Here is a 19,898-nt window from a genome sequence, read left to right as displayed (position 1 = left end):
CCCTCGACGAGGTAGTGACGAGGCTATGACAGGACACCCACATAATTAAACCTGTAGATACGAAAATATTGTACAACATAACAACAATTAAAAATTAAACATGTACGACTTGGAGGGGACATGAAAAAAGGGTACAAGATACGGTAACTACAACAGGAAATGACAACATGAAACAGTCAATAAACCTTCAACCTATGAAAACAGAGAAACATAATGAAATAAGACTGCACGACATCACCCATCTTGCTTTTACTCTCAACCTCACCATGAAACAATAACAATGGCAGGACATCACCCTTCATGCTTTTACTCTCAATCTCTCCATAAAATGATAAATACAGCACGGCATCACCCTTCGTGCTTTTACTCTCAATTTCATCATGAAGCGATAAATACGACACAACATCACCCTTCGTGCTTTAGCTCTCTTCCTTACTATGAATTAATCAATAAATAAAATAATAATCGGCATGACATCACCCTTCATGCTTTAACACTCACTCTTACCATGTAGCAATGAATATATACAACATTTGGGAGATAGAATAAGCAAGAATAACCCTTACATCAACAAAGGTTCCACAATACCTAACCTCAACTTCCCAAAAATATTCAATTATCACAAATAGCTCATAAATGCAGAAAGAACAATCAATTAAGTAATAAACTAGTCTAAGCATAGATATCATAAACAAAGAAGGATGTAAAGTACAATATACAAATCCCACCCGCTGTAACGAACCGACTGATCGTTTTGAGCCCTAGCATATCGTTTGGCGGTTTGAGGCCTTGAGTAGCTTCACTTCAGGTATTACGACTTGTACGTGTGGTCGGAATTGAATTTCGAGAAGTTCGGGATTGATTTTGAAAGTAAATTCTAATTTCGGAAGCTTTAAGATGGAAGAATTTACTAAGGTGTGACTTTTTAGCAAATGACCTTGGAATCAGGATTTGAAGGTTCCAATAGGTCCATATGATGATTTCGGACTTGGGCGTATGTTCGGGTTGAGTATCGGACCACCCGGGAGTATTTCGGCGCTTATTGCGGAAGGTTGGTATTTTAAAAGATAAGAAGTTCTTAAGTTTGGGTTGAAGTGGATTTTAATAGTATCGATGTACGTTTAGGATTTTAAGCCTTGGAATGGGTTCATATTGTGACTTATGACTTGCACGCAAAGTTTGGCGTCATTCCGGAATATTTTGATAGGAATCGGACGCATTAGTCGAAGTTTGAAAGTTTAAAGAAGGATTTCGATCGTCGATTCATAGTTTCGATGTCGTTTGGCAAGGTTTGAGGCCTCGACTAAGTTCCTATCGTGTTTTGGTACGTGTTGGTATGTTTGGATGGGATCCCGGGGGCCTCGGGTGCGAATCAGATTGAAAATGGATCGAGTTTGGACTTGGGAGGAAGGCTAAAGCAGTTGGCATCTGGTGTAAACGCACCTGCGAGGTTTTGGCCGCAGATGCGGAGCCACAGAAGCGGAACTGTGGCCGCAGAAGTGACTTTTGGACTAGGTTGGGATGGCAGCAGATGCGAGTGTATTTTCGCAGATGCGAGTGTATTTCCGCATCTATGAGCCGCAGATGCGAAGGGTGCTCCGCAGAAGCGGAAAATGAGATGGGCAGCAGAAGCGGAAGCTCTCCGCACGTGCGGGACTGCAGGAGCGTGTGGGGGGCCGCAGATGCGGCCTCGCAGGAGAGGAAAATGGTCCGCAAAAGCGGATTTTGCCTAGCTTGGAGGGAACCGCACCTACGATGAGTTTTCCTCAGGCGCAGCTGGTGTTCCGCAGGTGCGGAAGGTCGGCTAGGCAAATTGTTTAAAAAATTGGGGTTTTGCTCATTTCCCTCATTTTCCCTCTTGGTTTGGGCGATTGTTGGTGAGCTTGAAGAAGAGATTTTCATCATCAATATCAAGGTAAGTAATTCCCACACATTGTAAGTTAAATATATGATTTATATGTGGATTTAAGCATGTGAAATTGTAGAAATTGTGGGGTTTATGGTAGAAAACCTAAAATTGGTGTTCTTGGATTTTGACCACGAAATTGGACGTGGAATTGAGAGTAAATTATATATTTGAGTTCGTAAGGTCATGGGTAAGGTTTATCTTCAAAAATTTTCGAAATCCGGGCACGTGGGCCGGAGGGTTGATTTTTACGACTTTTCGAGCGGAGTTGGGAATTGTTTAAAATAATTAATTATGGGTATTAGAATATATTTTTATTGTTTTGCACATTTGTTTGAATAGTTTTGGATTGACGGCAATTGGTTTGAGGTGTCAAAGATGCTTTGGAGCCGGTTATGGAACTTCGGAGCGAGGTAAGACTCTTGTCTAACTCTGTGAGGGGGAAACTATCCCTAGGTGATATATTTATTATGTGCTACTTGTTGCGGGGGCTACGTACGCACGAGGTGACGAGAGTCCGTACGTAGCTAGATTCATATTATGTCTGGGTAGATTGAGGTTCCTGCCATGCTATAATTATACTATTTGAGTTGTCTCTTGCCTATTAAATTCCTTTATTTTACGTTGCGACTTGAGACTAGACTTGCGTAGAGTGATAGACTCGATATGGTAGAGATTCAACGGGCTTCATTATTAGTCACGAAATGATTGTACTCCTTTTACGAAATTCTTCCGCGTATTGCATTTCATCGAAAGGTTTACCTATATATATATATATATATATATATATATATAAAAAAAAAAATCATACGTCTATTCGTGAGTGTGGTCAAGGACTCGTCAAAGCTTCCTATTCTAATGGGATCGGGCCGTTCGCCTCGGCAGGATAGATACATCTATTGTTCGTGTCGTTCGAACCTCAGCAGTGCGCACACTAATGGGATCGGGCCGTACGCTCCGACATGATTATGTACCACACTCTTATGGGAGCGGGCAATTCACCTCGGCAATAAAATATATGTATCTATGGTTCGAAAATATTATGATGGATCGGACCATATGCCTCGGCACTTCTATAAAATACTCTAATGAAATCGTGCGTAATAATTGCCAAGAAGCCAGCATATCTGTGAGCTTTTACTGATTGAATTGTGACAACCTATCTGATAAGGTCCATTGTATATATACTCTGATTGAGGAGGTAGCTACTGGCTGATGGTTTGAGTCATTACTGAGAGGGGGGATTGTACCACGTATTATACTCATTATTTTGCTTATTTACTCTGACTCACACCTGTTTACTTCTACTGTATCTGTCTTATTGGACCACTAGTAAGTATTGATGTCGACCCCTCGTCAGTACTCCTCTTGGGTTAGGCTAGATACTTACTAGGTACGCGTTGATTTACGTACTCATGCTACACTTTTTGCACATTTTGTGCAGGTACATATATGTCTGGTGGTCTCTTAGGCGTAGAGGTGCGGCTATTACGAGGACTTTACCGTGAGCTGCATTTCATGTCACAATCCGCAGCATGCAGAGTCTCCATCTGAGTTATTTACATTCCCCTGTCTAATTTGTATTCCAGACAGATGTTGTATTTATTATATTTCCTAGTTGATGCTTATGCACTTGTGACACCGAGTTTTGGGGGTTTCCTACGGGTTGTTCGTTGTTGTAATTGTGTAAATACTTTCATTTACTCGGTAAATTCTCTTTGATGTTGTTCAATTAATGAAAATCATGATTTCAAAAATACGAAAATGAGTAATTAAATTGGTAAATCACTGTTGGCTTGCCTGACTGTGGTGTTAGGCGCCATCACAGCCTTTAGCAGATTTTGGGTCGTGATAGTTTGGTATCAGAGCATTAGGTTCACTTAGGTCTCACGAGTCATGAGCAAGTCTAGTAGAGTCTTGCGGATCGGTACAGAGATGTTTGTACTTATCTTCGAGAGGCTACAGGGTTGTTAGGAGCACTTCCCTTCTTGATTTCTTCATCGTGCGATTTGATTCCATTGAGGCTTGTGCCTTTATTTCCTTCCTACTCAATCTTATGTGACGCGGAACGCTGTTGTCAAATGGACATTGAGGATTTGTATTGGTACTACAGACGTGGTGCAAGATAGTTTTCCCTACGTGTTCAGGCAGATTATTATCATCGCCTTGCGGGAGGACGCAATGTCATTTCAGCTCAGTATCTGTACTTCTTATGGTTTTGAGGCTGTGCACGGATTGCTAGGTTGTTCATGAGTTGTTATTGCACCGTGCGAGTGTAATGGTAGATTAATTATGTATGGATCACGGTAGTGAATGGCTCGGAAGAAGTATTTCTCAGTACATGATTCAGAGGTTGATCATTTAATTCTAGCAGAGGAAATACAATCAGACGATGGATGTTCAACTCTTAGTTGATGGAGTAACGAGACTTGGTATTTTCGAGCGTAGTGGAATTTTTCATTTTGATGTGGTGTCGTCATCCTTATTAGAACGCATTAAGAATTGCCTATGTTATGGTCTTCTTATTTGATTATCATTTCCGATGCAGTATGACTTAAGTTCGGAAGGTATTGTTGAACTTTCAGTTAAAGTCAATAGGGAAGGAGAAGACTTATTCAGCTAGTGGGCGAGCATGAGTTTCAGAGGATTTACTGATTACGTGGTAGTTGTACCCCGTGCAGCATAGTCGGAAGATGTCGGTAAGGAATTCCACATATGGGTTATCTCCTGTGAGCAGGCTAGCGGTTGCGTGATATTGATGGAGTTTCTGCGAAGAATACTACTTGCTATCCGGTAAGAGGCCGAATATGTTATTGTGACTGATGATTCATAATGTTCATGAAAATCTTAACAAAAGACTTCGAGAAATTTAGCGGGTTAACGTTACGGGATTCATGGTCAATGAGAAGGCGGAATCGTTGTGGGCTCTACATTATGTGATGGTAGCTTAATGCTAAGTGGGGGAGCCCCACCATCTACGATTGGATCGCATGTTTGTGTGCTTGTGCGGGGTTATCAATGCGTTGGTGGATTATTTATGACTAAGAGAAGAACATACCGGGAGTAATTCGAACAGGGAACTTGATGAATGTGTGATATACTTTGCCTTATCGATTGAGGTGCAGGTTTTAGGAAGACTTAGAGAGTGTGTTCATGTGCTAGCAGAGCGTTGAAGTTTGGTGATATTCGGGACCAAGTCAGAATTGGTGACTCTTAACAATGGTTCTAGTGGGTTCAAGAATTTAAGTGCAGTGCCTAAGGATTTCAGGTATGCGGTGCAGTATTGGAGTAAAGGAAGAAATAGCTTTGGTTCGCGTAAGGTCTTGCAAAATGGGTGTACCAGTTGGAGATGATATTGTGCGCTTGAAAATGGTATGAGATGATTCATGGGTATTGAAACGATGTGATCACGCGATTCGGGTCACTCGGGATGAGTGCGGATTGAGTTTGTTATGTTGTGAATGGAACTACTATATTTCTAAGTTAGGTCAAGAGTACATTGAAAGAAGTTGGGTCGGTTAGTAATGGTTAAGTCGGCATGATTGTGGCAATGAACAGTTCCTTCGGCGTGTGAAGTCATACATGTAGATTGTGGTTGTACGTGTGGGCTTAACAGCCACCATAACCTGATTGAGTTGAGAAGTATTTGATTTCAATGGCCTTTTTGTGTAAATGGATTCCGGGACAGTTATGACGGTTTAGATCACGACTTGAGGTTGTATTTTCAACGATTTGAGAATCCGATTGCGTGTTGCAGTGGTTCTTATTAAATGAGCTAAGTGAAAGGTTTCTAGCCAATGAAGTGGTTAATATACTAGTAGTTCAAGGGTTATGGTGAATGCGTGTATTATCGCATAGCATCATGATGGGTGCAGTGGGCGGTATGGGAATTGGAAGTTAAGGATCAAGATTACGGTTCGGTGTTGATAAGAATGTCACGAGCTCGGAAGAGCAGGGGAGAATTCAGATGTTTGGAGTAAGCCGACATTATCTTAGTGTCGCCTGAGAATGGTGTTTTGTGGAAGAGGCATTGTGTATTGATTGCGGATTGTGATTTTCTTTACAGAATTAGTACAATTGGTGGTATGGAGGTGCGGACTTGGCTACCTGGGCGGAAGGTCGTGGGAGCGTACCCCACGGGGAAATTGTATAAGTGTGACATGCTAGTCACTTGATTGTTAAAGATCAAAACCAAGCACGAAGATTATTGGTACTATCGTTAATGGGAGAGTTTATGCCGGGAAGGCACCCTATTCCTTTGGTTGTGAACTGTGGGGGTCGTGCCGGATTGAGACGGCCTGATTATTCGCACATGTGTTGAGGTCCCGTATAGCTTGTGGTGTCATATGAGTAGGATGACTCTCGAGATGCAGGTCATTTATCGCACCCTAGTTGTGCTTGGATTTTGTGGCGTATTGCGCTATCCGTCTCCCCAAAGTTGTATTTTTGCACTTGGCGTGCTTGTGACCTATATTCGGTATACCATGGGAATAAGCATTATGTCTTGATGAGTATGTCCTTATTTATTGTTACGAGTGGATCGGGTTGCACGCCGCAACGGTATCATGTTCGGATCGGCTTGCACGCCGCAACGGTATCATGTTTGGATCGGGTTGCACACTGCAACAGGGTTATATGGATTACAGTTCCCTAGTTCTATTCCTGCATATTTTGTTTCTCATCCTCTGAGGAGGGTTAATAACATCTGTTCGACCGTTTTATTCGTTACACGGGCTGGGTAATTCTTTTCCAAGGTTCAATCCTCCTTATGTGTTATATTCGAGTTGTATCTTGTCGGCGCATTGATGGCGTCATATGAGATCTGAGTCAGTGTTTGAAGTGGCTTATTGCCTGAGCAATTTGTACTGGGTGAGACGAGATTATCGGACCTGAAATTTTTGCAATTAGATTTATATAAGGTACATTAAAGGGAAAATATCGTTATTCAGTTTGGTATGAGGTAATGGTTCTTGTCAGGAGGAGAGACTCCATAAATTATTGATTCGGCAGGTGGTTGTGAGTTTCTACACGTCTCTTTCATCGTGTCAGTATTGCGAGAATTGGAACATGATTTATATACGTCATGAGATGTACTGCGGGCATTGGATTTGTGAAATTACAGCTATTGTGGTCGGAGGATGTTATTATGGGCAACCGACTTATGTGGTGCATGGGGTGATTTCAACATAGATGCATGATCATGTTTTGGTATAGTGTGTGGTGATTGGTACGGTGTTCGTGTGTTAGGATCAGGCCTTGTAAAGAAATTTGAAAGTTAGAACTTGGTTCTAAGGTTTGTTAGCTAAGGTTATAGGGAGGATTTTCAGCCTGGCTTGGGCTGAAAATCTTCAACTGAAATGTGATGGCGCGGGTAGGTGCATGAGGTGTTAAACAGTGATTTTGGACAAACTCTGGAACAGTTCTTAGCACGTTCGAGGACGAACGTATGTTTAAGTGGGGGGAGAATATAACGATCCGACCTGTCATTTTGAGCCCTAGCGCGTCGTTCGGTGGTTTGAGGCCTTGAGTAGGTTCACTTCACGTATTATGAGTTGTACGTGTGGTCAGAATTGAATTTCGGAAAGTTCGGGATAGATTTGGAAAGAAAATTCTAATTTCGGAAGCTTTAAGTTGGAAGAATTGACTAAGGCGTGACTTTTGAGTAAACAACCTCAGAATCCGGATTTGAAGGTTCCAATAGGTTTGTATGATGATTTCGGACTTGGGTGTATGTTCGGATTGAGTATCGGACCACCCGAGAGCATTTCGGCGCTTATTGTGGAAGGTTGGTATTTTAAAAGTTAAGAAGTTCTTAAGTTTGGCTTGAAGTGGATTTTAATGTTATCGATATTCGTTTGGGATTCCGAACCTTGGAATGGGTTTGTATTGTGAATTATGACTTGTGCGCAAAGTTTGGCGTCATTCCGGAATATTTTGATAGTAATCAGACGCGTTCGTCGAAATTTGAGAGTTTAAAGAAGGATTTCGATCATCGATTCGTAATTTCGATGTCTTTTGGCAAGGTTTGAGGCCTCGACTAAGTTTGTGTCGTATTTTGGGATGTGTTGGTATGTTTGGACGGGGTCCCAGGGGCCTCAGGTGCGAATCAGATTGAAAACGGATCGAGATTGGACTTGGGAGGAAGGCATAAGCAGCTGGCATCTGGTGTAACCGCACCTGCGAAGTTTTGGCCGCAGGTGTGGAGTCGCAGAAGCAGCACTGTGGCTGCATAAACGACTTTTGGACTAGGCTAGGATGACTGCAGATGCGAGTGTATTTCCGCAGATGCAAGTGTATTTCCGTATCTGCGAGCCTGCAGATGCGAAGGGTGCTCCGCAAAAGCGGAAAACGAGATGGGCAGCTTGGGTGGCAGAAGCGGAAGATCTCCGCACGTGCGGGACCGTAGGAGCATGTGGGGAACCGCAAATGCGGCCTTGCAAGAGAGGAAAATAGTTTGCAGAAGTGGATTTCGCCTGGCTTGGAGGGAACCGCACCTGTAATGAGTTTTCCGCAGGTGCGGCTGGTGTTCCGCATGTGCGGAAGCTCGGTTGGGCATATTGCTTTAAAAATCGGGGTTTTGCTCATTTCCCTCATTTTCTCACTTGCTTTGGGGGATTGTTGGGGAGCTTGAAGAAGAAATTTTCATCATCTATGTCAAGGTAAGTAATTCCCACACATTGTGAGTTAAATACATGATTTATATGTAGATTTAAGCATGTGAAATTGTAGAAATTGTGAGGTTTATGGTAGAAAACCTAGAATTTGGTGTTCTTGGATTTTGACCACGAAATTGGATGTGGAATTGAGAGTAAATTATATATTTAAGTTCGTAAGGTTATGGGTAAGATTCATCTTCGAAAATATTCGGAATCCGAGCACGTGGTCCTGAGGGTTGATTTTTATGGCTTTTCTAGCGGAGTTGGGAATTGTTTAAAATGATTAATTATGGGTACTAGAATATATTTTGATGGGTTTGCACATTTGTTTGAATAGTTTTGGATTGACGAGCATTGGTTTGAGGTGTTAGAGATGCTTTGGAGCCGGTTATTGAACTTCGGAGTGAAGTAAGTCTCCTGTCTAACTCTGTGAGGGGGAAACTACCCTTAGGTGATGTATTTATTATGTGCTACTTGTTGTGGGGGCTACGTACGTACGAGATGACGAGAGTCCGTACATAGCTAGATTCATGTTCTGTCCGGGTAGACTTAGGTTCCCGCCATGCTATAATTGTATTTGAGCTGTCTCTTGCCTATTAAATTCCTTTATTTTACGTTGCAACTTGAGACTAGACTTGCGTAGAGTGATAGACTCGATATGGTAGAGATTTAACGGGCTTCATGATTAGCCACGAAATGATTGCACTCCTTTTACGAAATTCTTCCGTTTATTGCGTTTCACCGAAAGGTTTCCCTATTTATATATATAACTCACACGTCTATTCGTGAGTGGGGTTAAGGACCCGTCAAATCTTCCTATTCTAATGGGATCGGGTCGTTTGCCTCGGCAGGATAAGTACATCTATGGTTCGTGTCGTTCGACCCTCGGCAGTGCGCAAACTAATGGGATCGGACTGTACGCCTCGGCAGGATTATGTACCACACTCTCATGGGAGCAAGCCATTCGCCTCAGCAATGAAATAGATGTATCTGTGGTTCATAAATATTATGATGGATCAGGCTGTACGCCTTGACACTTCTATAAAATACTCTAATGAAATCGTGCATAATAACTGGCTAGAAGCCAGCATATCTGTGAGCTTTTACTGATTGAACTGTGATGGCCTATCTGGTAAGGTCCATTATATATATACTCTGATTGAGGAGGTAGCTACTGGCTGATGGTTTGAGTCATTACTGAGAGGGGGATTGTACCACGTATTATACTCGTTGTACCACGTATTGACAAGAGGGGTTGCTCTAATGGTAAGCAACCTTCACTTCCAACCAAAAGGTTGTGAGTTCGAGTTACCCCAAGAACAAGGTAGGGAGTTCTTAGAGGGAAGGATGCCGAGGGTCTATTGGAAACAGCCTCTCTACCTTATGGTAGGGGTAAGGTCTGCGTACACACTACCCTCCCCAGACCCCACTACTGGGATTATACTGGGTTGTTATTATTGTTATTGTACTCTGACTCACACCTATTTACTTCTACTGTATCTGTCTTATTAGACCACTAGTAAGTGTTGATGTCGACCCCTCGTCACTACTCTTAAGGTTAGGCTAGATACTTACTGGGTACGCATTGATTTATGTACTCATGCTACACTTGCTGCACTTTTTGTGCAGGTACATATATGTCTGGTAGTCTCTTGGGCGTAGAGACACGGCTATTGCGGGGACTTTACCGTTAGCTGCATTTCATGTCATGATCTGCAGCCTGCAGAGTCTCCATCTAATTTATTTACATTCCTCTGTCTAATTTGTATTCCAGATAGATGTTGTATTTTATTATATTTCCTAGTTTATGCTCATGTATTTGTGACACCGAGTTTTGGGGGTTTCCTACGGGTTATTCGTTGTTGTAATTGTGTAAATACTTTCATTTACTCAGTAAATTCTATTTGATGATGTTCAATTACTGAAAATCATGATTTCAAAATACTAAAGTGAGTAATTAAATTGGTGAATCACCGTTGGCTTGCCTGACGGTGGTGTTAGGTGCAATCACGACATTTAGCAGATTTTTGGTTGTTACAGCTTGGTATCAGAGTATTAGGTTCACTTAGGTCTCACGAGTCATGAGCAAGTCTAGTAGATTCTTGCGGATCGGTACGGAGATGTCTGTACTTATCTTCGAGAGGCTACAGGGCTGTTAGGAGCACTTCCCTTCTTGATTTCTTCATCATGCGGTTTCATTCCATTAAGGCTTGTGCCTTTATTTCCTTCCTGCTCAATCTTATGCGACGCGGAACACTGTTATCAGCTGGACATTGAGGAGTTGTATTGGTACTGCAGACGTGGTGTAGGATGGTTTTCCCTTCGTGTTATGGCAGGCTATTGTCATCGCCTTGCTGAAGGACATTCTGTCATTTCAGCTCAGTATCTGTACTTCCTATGGTTTTGAGGCTGTGCATGGATTGCTAGGTTGTTTATGAGTTATTATCGCACCGTGCGGTGTAATGGTAGAGTGCTTATATATGGATCACGGTAGTAAATAGCTCAGAAGGAGGATTTCTTAGTACATGATTCAGAGGTTTGGCATTTAGTTCCAGTAGAGGAAAGGCAATCAGACGATGGATGTTCAGGTTTTGGTTGATGTAGTAACGAGACTTGGTATTTTCGAGCATGGTGGAATTTTTCATTTTGATGCGGTGTCGTCATCCTTATTTGAATGCATTAAGGTTCGCCGGTGTTATGGTCTTCTTTGATTGTAGTTCGAGGCAGGGTGTTGTAAAATTATGCCTGAGAAGCGGTTGTCAAAGGTGGCAGTGTGTAGCGTTTTCAGAATCGAGTCGGTGTTTCTAATGCTGATGGCTCGAGAAAGATGGTCTTTGAGGAGGCTTCGAGTTGGTAGCAATTTATTAGTTCAGGTGCTACAGAGATAGGTTTTGATTTGAGGCAGCATTTGGGAAGTGAAGGATGAGGAAGGATATGATGGGAGGTGTCTCGCGGTGGTTGAATTGCTAGCAGGTCAAGTATGAAGAGTAGAGATTGAGAAGTTGTTTAAAGGAGATGGTTTAACCGAAGTAAGAGTAGAAGATTAGTGTATGGATTTCGTGGTAGGATAGCCGCGTGCCTTGAGAAAGTGTAGAATGGTTTGGGGAATCATGATGGAAGGTGATTTGTCCTACAGATTTTATTCAGAATGGTGGTCATTGTACGAGGAAAGGTTGAATATGGCAGAAAGGAGTTTCTTGAAATAAAGAGGGGTGTGAAGATTTGATTATCGTTTCTGATGCAGTATGACTTGAGTTCGGAAGGTATTGTTGAACTTTCACTTGAAGTCAATAGGGAAGGAACAGTCTTATTCAGCTGGTGGGCGAGCATGAGTTCCAGAGGATTTACTGATTACATGGTAGTTGTACCCCGTGCAGCGTCATAGGAAGATGTCGATAAGGAATTCCACAGGTGGGTTATCTCCTATGAGCAGGCTAGCGGTTACGTGATATTGATGGAGTTTCTGCGAATAATACTACTTGCTATGCGGTAAGAGGCCGAATATGTGATTATGACTGATGATTCAGACTGTTCATGAATACCTTAACAAAAGACTTCAACAAATTTAGTGGGTTAACGTTACGGGATTCATGGTAGATGAGAAGGAGGAATCGTTGTGTGCTCTATATTATGTGATAGTAGCTTAAAGCTAAGTGGGGGAGCCCCACCATCTACGATTGGATTGCATGGTTGTCTGCTTGTGCGGTTTCTGGTTATCAATGCGTTGATGGATTATTTATGACTAAGAGAAGAACATACCAGGAGTAATTCGAACAGGGAACTTGATAAATGTGTGTTATACTTTGCCTTATCGATTGAGGTGCAGGTTTTGGGAAGACTCAGAGGGTATGCTTTATGGATGTGATGTACAAGGAAAAATATTTAGTTGATTGCTTCTATGAGAGTGTGTTCATATGCTAGCAGAGCATTGAAGTTTGGTGATATTCGGGTATTGAAATGATGTGGTCTCGCGATTAGGGTCACTCGGGATGAGTGCGGATTGAGTTCGTTATGTTGTGAATAGAACTACTATATTTCTAAGTCAGATCAAGAGTACATTGAAAGAAATTGGGTAAGTTAGTAATGGTTGAGTTGGCATGATTATGGAAATGATCAGTTCCTTCGGTATGTGAAGTCATACATGTGGTTTGTGGTTGTATGTGTGGGCTTAACAACCACCATGACCTGATTGATTTGAGAAGTATTTGATTTTGATGGCTTTGTTGCGTAAATGGATTCCGGGAGAGTTATGACGGTTTAGATCACGACTTAAGGTTGTATTTTCTGTGCTTTGAGAATTCGGTTGTGTGTTGCAGTGGCTTTTCTGAAATGAGCTAAGTGAAAGGTTTAAAGCCAATGAAGTGGTTAATATACTAATAGTTCAAGGGTTATGGTGAATGCGTGTATTATCGCATAGTGGCATGATGGGTGCAGTGGGCTGTATGGGAATTGGAAGTTGAGGATCAAGGTTACGGTCTGGTGTTGATAAGAATGTCACGAGCTTGGATGAGCAGGGGAGAATTCAGATGTTTGGAGTAAGCCGACATTATCTTAGTGTCGCCTGAGAATGGTGTTCTGTGGAAGAGGCATTGTGTATTGATTGTGATTGTGATTGTGATTTGCTTTACAGAATTAGTACAGTTGGTGGTATGGAGGTGCGGACTTGGCTACCTAAGATTAAGGTCGTAGGATCATACCCCATGGGGAAAGTATATGACTGTGACATGCTAGTCACTTGATTGTTAAAGATCGAAACCAAGTACGGAGATTTTTGGTACTATCGTTAATGGGAGAGTTTATACCTGGAAGATGCCCTATTCCTTTGGTTGTGAACTATGGGGGTTGTGCCGGATTGAGACGGCCTTATTATTCGCACATGTGTTGAGGTACCGTGTAGCTTGTGGTGTCATATGAGCTGGATGGCTCTCGAGATGCAGGTCATTTATCGCACCCTAGTTGTGCTTGGGTTTTGTGGCGTATTGCGCTATCCGTCTCCCCAGAGTTGTATTTTTGCACTTGGTGTGCTTGTGACCTATATTCAGTATTCCGTGGGTAGAAGCATTATGGCTTGATGAGTATGTCCTTATTTATTGTTATGAGTAGATCGGGTTGCACGCCGCAACGGTATCATATTCCGATCGGGTTGTGAAAAGTACCTGGAATGGTGAAAAGGTGTGGATATCTACTCCGCATGTCCAACTCGGACTCCTAAGTGGCTGCCTCGACCGGCTGACCTCTCTACTACACTCGAACTGAAGGATAACTCTTAGACTTTAACTGTCGGACATGCCGGGCTAGAATAGCCACTAATCCTCCTTATAAGTCAAATCCTTGTCCAACTGGACCAAACTGAAATCTAACATATAGGACGGATCACCGTGATACTTCCGGAGCATGGACACATAGAACACCGGATGAACTGCTGATAAACTAGGTGGAAATGCGAGCTTATATGCCACCTCACCCACTCTCTGAAGAATCTCAAAAGGCCCGATGTACCTAGGGTTCAACTTTCCCTTCTTTATGAACCTCATCACACCCTTCATGGGTGAAACCCGGAGCAACACCCTCTCTCCGACCATGAATGCAATATCATGAACTCTACGGTCGGCATAACTCTTCTTCCTGGACTGAGATGTGCGAAGTCGATCCTGAATAATCTTGACCTTGTACAAGGCATCCTGTACCAAACTGTACCCAACAACCGAGCCTCCCCGGGCTCAAACCACCCAACTGGCAAACGGTACCGCCTCCCGTATAATGCCTTGTAGGGATCCATCTGAATGCTCGACTGGTAGTTGTTGTTGTAGGCGAACTCTGCAAGTGGCAAGAATTGATCCCAAAAACCCCCAAAATCCATAACACAAGCGCAAAATATGTCCTCCAATATCTAAATAGTGCGCTCGGACTATCCATCTGTCCGGAGATGAAATTGTGTGCTCAACTCAACTTGTGTTCCCAACTCGCGTTGTACTGCACTCCAGAAGTGCGAGGTGAACTGCGTACCTCAATCAGAAATAATAGACATGGGTACACCGTGAAGGCGGACGATCTCGTGGATGTAAATCTCAGCCAACCACTCTGAAGAATAGGTAACTGCCACAGGAATGAAATGAGCTAACTTGGTCAACCTATCCACAATGACCCATACTGCGTCGAACTTCCTCTGAGTCCGTGGGAGTCCAACAATAAAATACATAGTGATACGCTCCCACTTCCACTAAGGAATCTCTAACTTCTGAAGCAAACTACCAGGTCTCTGATGCTCGTACTTAACTTACTGACAATTTAGACACCGAGCTATATATGCAACTATATCCTTCTTCATCCTCCTCTACCAATAATGCTGTCATAAGTCCTGATACATCTTGGCGTCACTCGGATGAATATAATACTGGAAACTGCAGGCCTCCTCAAGAATCAACTCACGAAGTCCATCTACATTGGGCACACAAATGTGACCCCGCATCCTCAAAACCCCATCATCTCCCACAGTAACCTGCTTGGCACCACTGTGCCGTATCGTGTCCCTAAGGACTAGCAAGTGAGGGTCATCATACTGCTTCTCTCTGATGCGCTCATACAAGGAAGACCGAGCGACTGTACAAGCTAGAACATGACTGGGCTCTAAAACATCCAACCTCACGAACTGATTGGCCAAAGCTTGAACATCTGCAGCAAGAGGCCTCTCACCAACTGGAATATACGCAAGGCTACCCATACTCACTACCTTTCTACTCAAGGCATCGGCTACCACCTCCTCAGCCTCAAATTGAGATCTTTTTGCTTGAACAAGTACTGTAAACTTCGATGATCCGTGAATACCTTGCACGACACGCAGTAAAGATAGTGCCTTCAAATCTTCAGCGCATGAACAATGGCTGCCAACTCTAAGTCATGAACATGGTAATTCTTCTCATAAACCTTCAACTGCCGTGACGCATATACGATCACCCTGTCATCCTGCATCAATATTGCACCAAGCCCAATGCGAGATGCACCATAGTACACCATGTAAGATCCTGAACCTGTGGGCAACACCAACACCTACGCCGTAGTCAAAGCAGTCTTGAGCTTCTGAAATCTCAACTCATACTCGTCTGACCATCTGAACGGGCCACCCTTCTGGGTCAATCTGGTCAATGGGGCTGCTATAGAGGAAAACCCCTCGACGAACCGGCGGTAATAACTCACCAAACCCAGGAAACTCCGGATCTCCGTAGCTGAAGTGGGTCTAAGCTAGTTTTGAACTTCTTCAATCTTCTTAGGATCTACCTGAATGCCCTCCGCCGATATGACGTGCCCCAAAAAAGCGATCGAGTCCAACCAAAACTCGCACTTTGAAAACTTGGCATATAACTGGCTATCTCTTAGAGTCTGAAGTACAATCTGAAGATGCTGCTCGTGCTCCTCTCGGCTACGAGAGTAGATCAAAATATCATCAATAAATACAATCACGAAGGAATCCAAGTAGGGCTTGAATACCCGGTTTATCAGATCCATAAATATTGCTGGGGCATTAGTTAGCCCAAATGACATCACTAGAAACTCATAATGCCCATATCGAGTCCGAAAAGCCATCTTAGGGACATCAGATGCCCTAATCTTCAATTGATGGTAGCCAGACCTCAAATCAATCTTCGAAAACACCTTGGCACCCTAAAGAAAACACCTAAGAGATTGTTGCAATTCTTGATGATCTCTCTGAAGATGCTAACCAATGGCCTGTTGAGAGTAATGATAGAAGAAAATCAGTTGGAGTTCACCAGGTAGACTCTAATATATCAGTGCAAGCCCAGCTAGACACCATAGCCAAAGATATAAGAAATTTGACGTTAGCTAAGGTTCATAGCTAGTCATAAGCAATTTGTGACTTTTGTAGAATGGGTCATCCAACGCATGAGTGTCAGGCCTCGACTACAGATGAAGTGGTAAATGCTGTGAGAAGCTTTGACAGAGGTAACTACCAAAGTGGTAATAATTTTAACTCCATGGGGGAGAGATACCAAGGTTTTTTGTGGAGTTCACCAAGTGGTAGTCTGAACACATGGCAACAGAATAATTTGAGACCCCAGGGACAAGGAGCTCCAGGATTTCAAAATCAACAAAGGCAATAATACCAGCTTCTATAATCTAATCAGTCTAGCATAGAAGATCTGATGAAGGACTTTATTATTAAGATAGATAAGAGGCTTGAAACTCATGGCAAAACTATCCGAGAACAGGGTACAACCATCCGAAACTTGAAAAGACCAGCGGGGCAACTTACTAATCTATTGTCTGAGGGGTTCTAGGAACTCTCCTTGCTGGTACCGAAAGGAATAAAAAAGAAACAATAAATGTGGTGTCATTGAGAAGTGGGCAAGTATTTAAGGACCCTATAGCAAAACAAAAGGGTGAGTTGATTGAAATACAAGTAGAGATTATGGAGGAGCAGAAAACTAACGACAATCAAGAAGATGAAGTGAGGGTAGATCCAGATGATGGTCTGAAGAAGAAGGGAAGGACTAGAGCTCAGAAGAAGAAAAAGGATGGGAATTCGATGAATAAGCGACTGAGGAAAGCAAATACATGCCCGCTTTACCTTTTCCCTAGAAGCAAAGAAGAAAGAAGTTGGACAAACAATTTGGGTATTTTCTAGAAGTGCTAAAGCAGGTGCATGTTAATCTACCTTTAACAGAGGTACTCTCTTAAATGCCGGCATATGCTAAGATATTGAAGGACATATAGTCCAACAAACGTAAAGTGGAAGAGACATTGGTTGTCAAGCTCACAGAGCATTGTAGTGCCATTCTACAAAATAAGCTCCCTCAAAAGTGTGGAGATCCAGGGAGTTTTACTATACCTTTCTTTTTAGGAAGTACTAATTTTGAGAAATCTTTGTGTGATTCAGTGCTTCTATTAATCTTTTGCCCTTGTCTATTTTTAGTAAATTGGAGGGAGATATTGGAGAAATCAAACCTATACTTGTGTCTTTGCAGCTGGCGGATCAGACCACAATCATACCTGAAGGAATAGTGGAGGATGTAATGGTTCGGATGGACAAATTTGTATTCCTTATGGACTTCATCGTGGTGAACATGGAAGAGAATAAGGAGGTACCTATGATTTTAGGGAGACTTTTCTTGGCTACCGGCAGAGCTATTTTGGACATCCAAGAAAGACAACTCATACTAAGAGTGGGGAAAGAAAGAGTGGTGTTCAAAATGAAGAAGGCAGTAGGTGCACCTAGATATATGTTGATGTCATACTCTGATTCCAAGGCAGGTGCCCTAAAACAGCGAGCTGGAGAGGGTAAGCATGACAAATGTGGGGTATACCCGAAGAAGGCAAAAAAAAAACTTTCAGCATGGATGTGTACACTGGGTCGGGCGTGCAAAGTGGATTTCGACTTGATTCAGAGCCAGATTAGATGATTCAGGGGAGTTTCGTTTATCTCTTATTTTTCATTTGTGTGTCATGGAAACATGCCACAATTTAAAGTATGGTGTGGGGATGTAAATATGTAGATGTATATATGTTTTTCTTTATTTATCTTTGTGTGTGTTTTCGGCAATATTTTGTTTGAAAAGAAAATTAATTTTTTTTTTACTGTTCCAACGATGGATTTTCTCGACTGTCTTCTTGAGGGATCAAAGTCGAAAAAGAAAAAGAAAAAAATTATTTTCTTAGGTAGTGTAACAATTTCTCCTTGATTTTTCTTTGTGCCGCGGTTATTTTCCAAAGATTTTGCTTGAACCGCGTGTAGTTAGTTTTTCTTTTGCTAGAAAATTTGAGGTCTTGTGCTATGGTGTTACATGAAGATGACTTTTCGTGACTTTGTTGTGCCTTGAGAGTAGTGAAATCCTTAGTTGTGACGCCTAGGCTCAGTTCTTGACTCATGTATAAATGCCTTAAAATATTTGATTTTGACGTTACTTAACTACTTTGACTAGAGAGTCAGGATAGATCTGGTCCTAAGCGAGTTATGTACCATGTGTGTGTGAGATTTTTGGGATATTCTGTGTATGTCAGTTGATGTCTAGAACTTGTCCCGTGTGTTTGCAAAGCGAAATAGAAGTCTTGTTCAGTCTAGGAAGTGATATAGGCATTTCTTTGTTGAGCCAATTATATGCATGTGACCCGCCTAATTGTTATGTATTCTAGTTAGCCCTTTGAACCTGTAATCCTATTTTCTTTGGCAACCACACTACAAGTCTGGCCACTTTTTGGTTAAATTGATTATATGTTTGAACCTTTTACCTCTCTTGAGCGCTTGAAGTTGTTATGAGCTTTTAAAAGCTAAGTGGATGTATGGTTGGATTTTTGAGTGAAATTATTAAAAAAAGATAAAGGTGCACTTTTAAAAATAATTGTGAGAGCCACGTGTAAGGAATTGAAAAAAAAGTGCATTGGCTTCAAAAAAAAAAAAGAAAATTAGAATTTAGAAAGAAGGAAATAAAAGAGTTTGTGTTTGTAATAGAAAAGAAAAAAAATTGAGTCCTTGCTAGTAGTAGTTCTCATATTGTGTATGCTTAAAGAAAGTGAGATCTTGGTGCTATTGTTTTGTGAAGGTTTCGGAGTGGGTCAACCTAAGTGTGGGATTTTAAAAATATGAATATGTATGTATTAAAGTGCTCAGGGAGGTGTAGTCACTATTATTCAAATTGTATCCTACCAATCTCGCAACTTACATTACAACCAAATAAAGTCATACTTGATCCTTGATTGAATGAGCTCAAATTAGTAGAGTATTACTCTACGGGCAAGCCTATGGTACGTCTTCAGTGGCACATGAATCTTACTTTTGAGAGTGAGTGAATTCTTTCAATCTTGAGTTCCTAATTGTTCTTGAATTTTATTGTTTGTGGAACTACCCTCTATTTTTCATGTGAGGGCACATGATTTGCGAAGGAAAGGTAAAGTCTTTTACCTCTATGTTAGAAATAGTGAGCAGGCTATGAAAAATGCATGGTGCTTTTGAGTCGAGTATTCAGGCTAGGATGTTATGATGGGGCGCTTAGTTTGCTTTAAATATTCTTGGCATAATGAGTAGGGGAAGTTATTTGATGAAAAGGTCGTCCCGAGGTTAAGTCTAGTTTGATTGCTCGAGGACGAGCAATGGTTTAAGTGTGGGGTGTTGATGATAGTCTAGGTGCTTATGTTTTTAACTATATTTCACACTCTAATTACTACACTTCGATTGTATTTGAGCCTAATCGTTTGTATTTTGCACTTGTTATGTATGTTATATTTCTGTAGGATGTGATTTCGAGTGAAGAAGCAAGTTTGGAGCTAAAATGGATGATGTGGAGCTTTAAAGTATGAGTAGAAGCCCAAGAAATTAAGTCGAGATC

This window comes from Nicotiana tomentosiformis, chromosome 7, assembly GCF_000390325.3.
Source record: "Nicotiana tomentosiformis chromosome 7, ASM39032v3, whole genome shotgun sequence".
NCBI lineage: Eukaryota > Viridiplantae > Streptophyta > Magnoliopsida > Solanales > Solanaceae > Nicotiana > Nicotiana tomentosiformis.
This window is presented reverse-complemented; position numbering follows the sequence as displayed.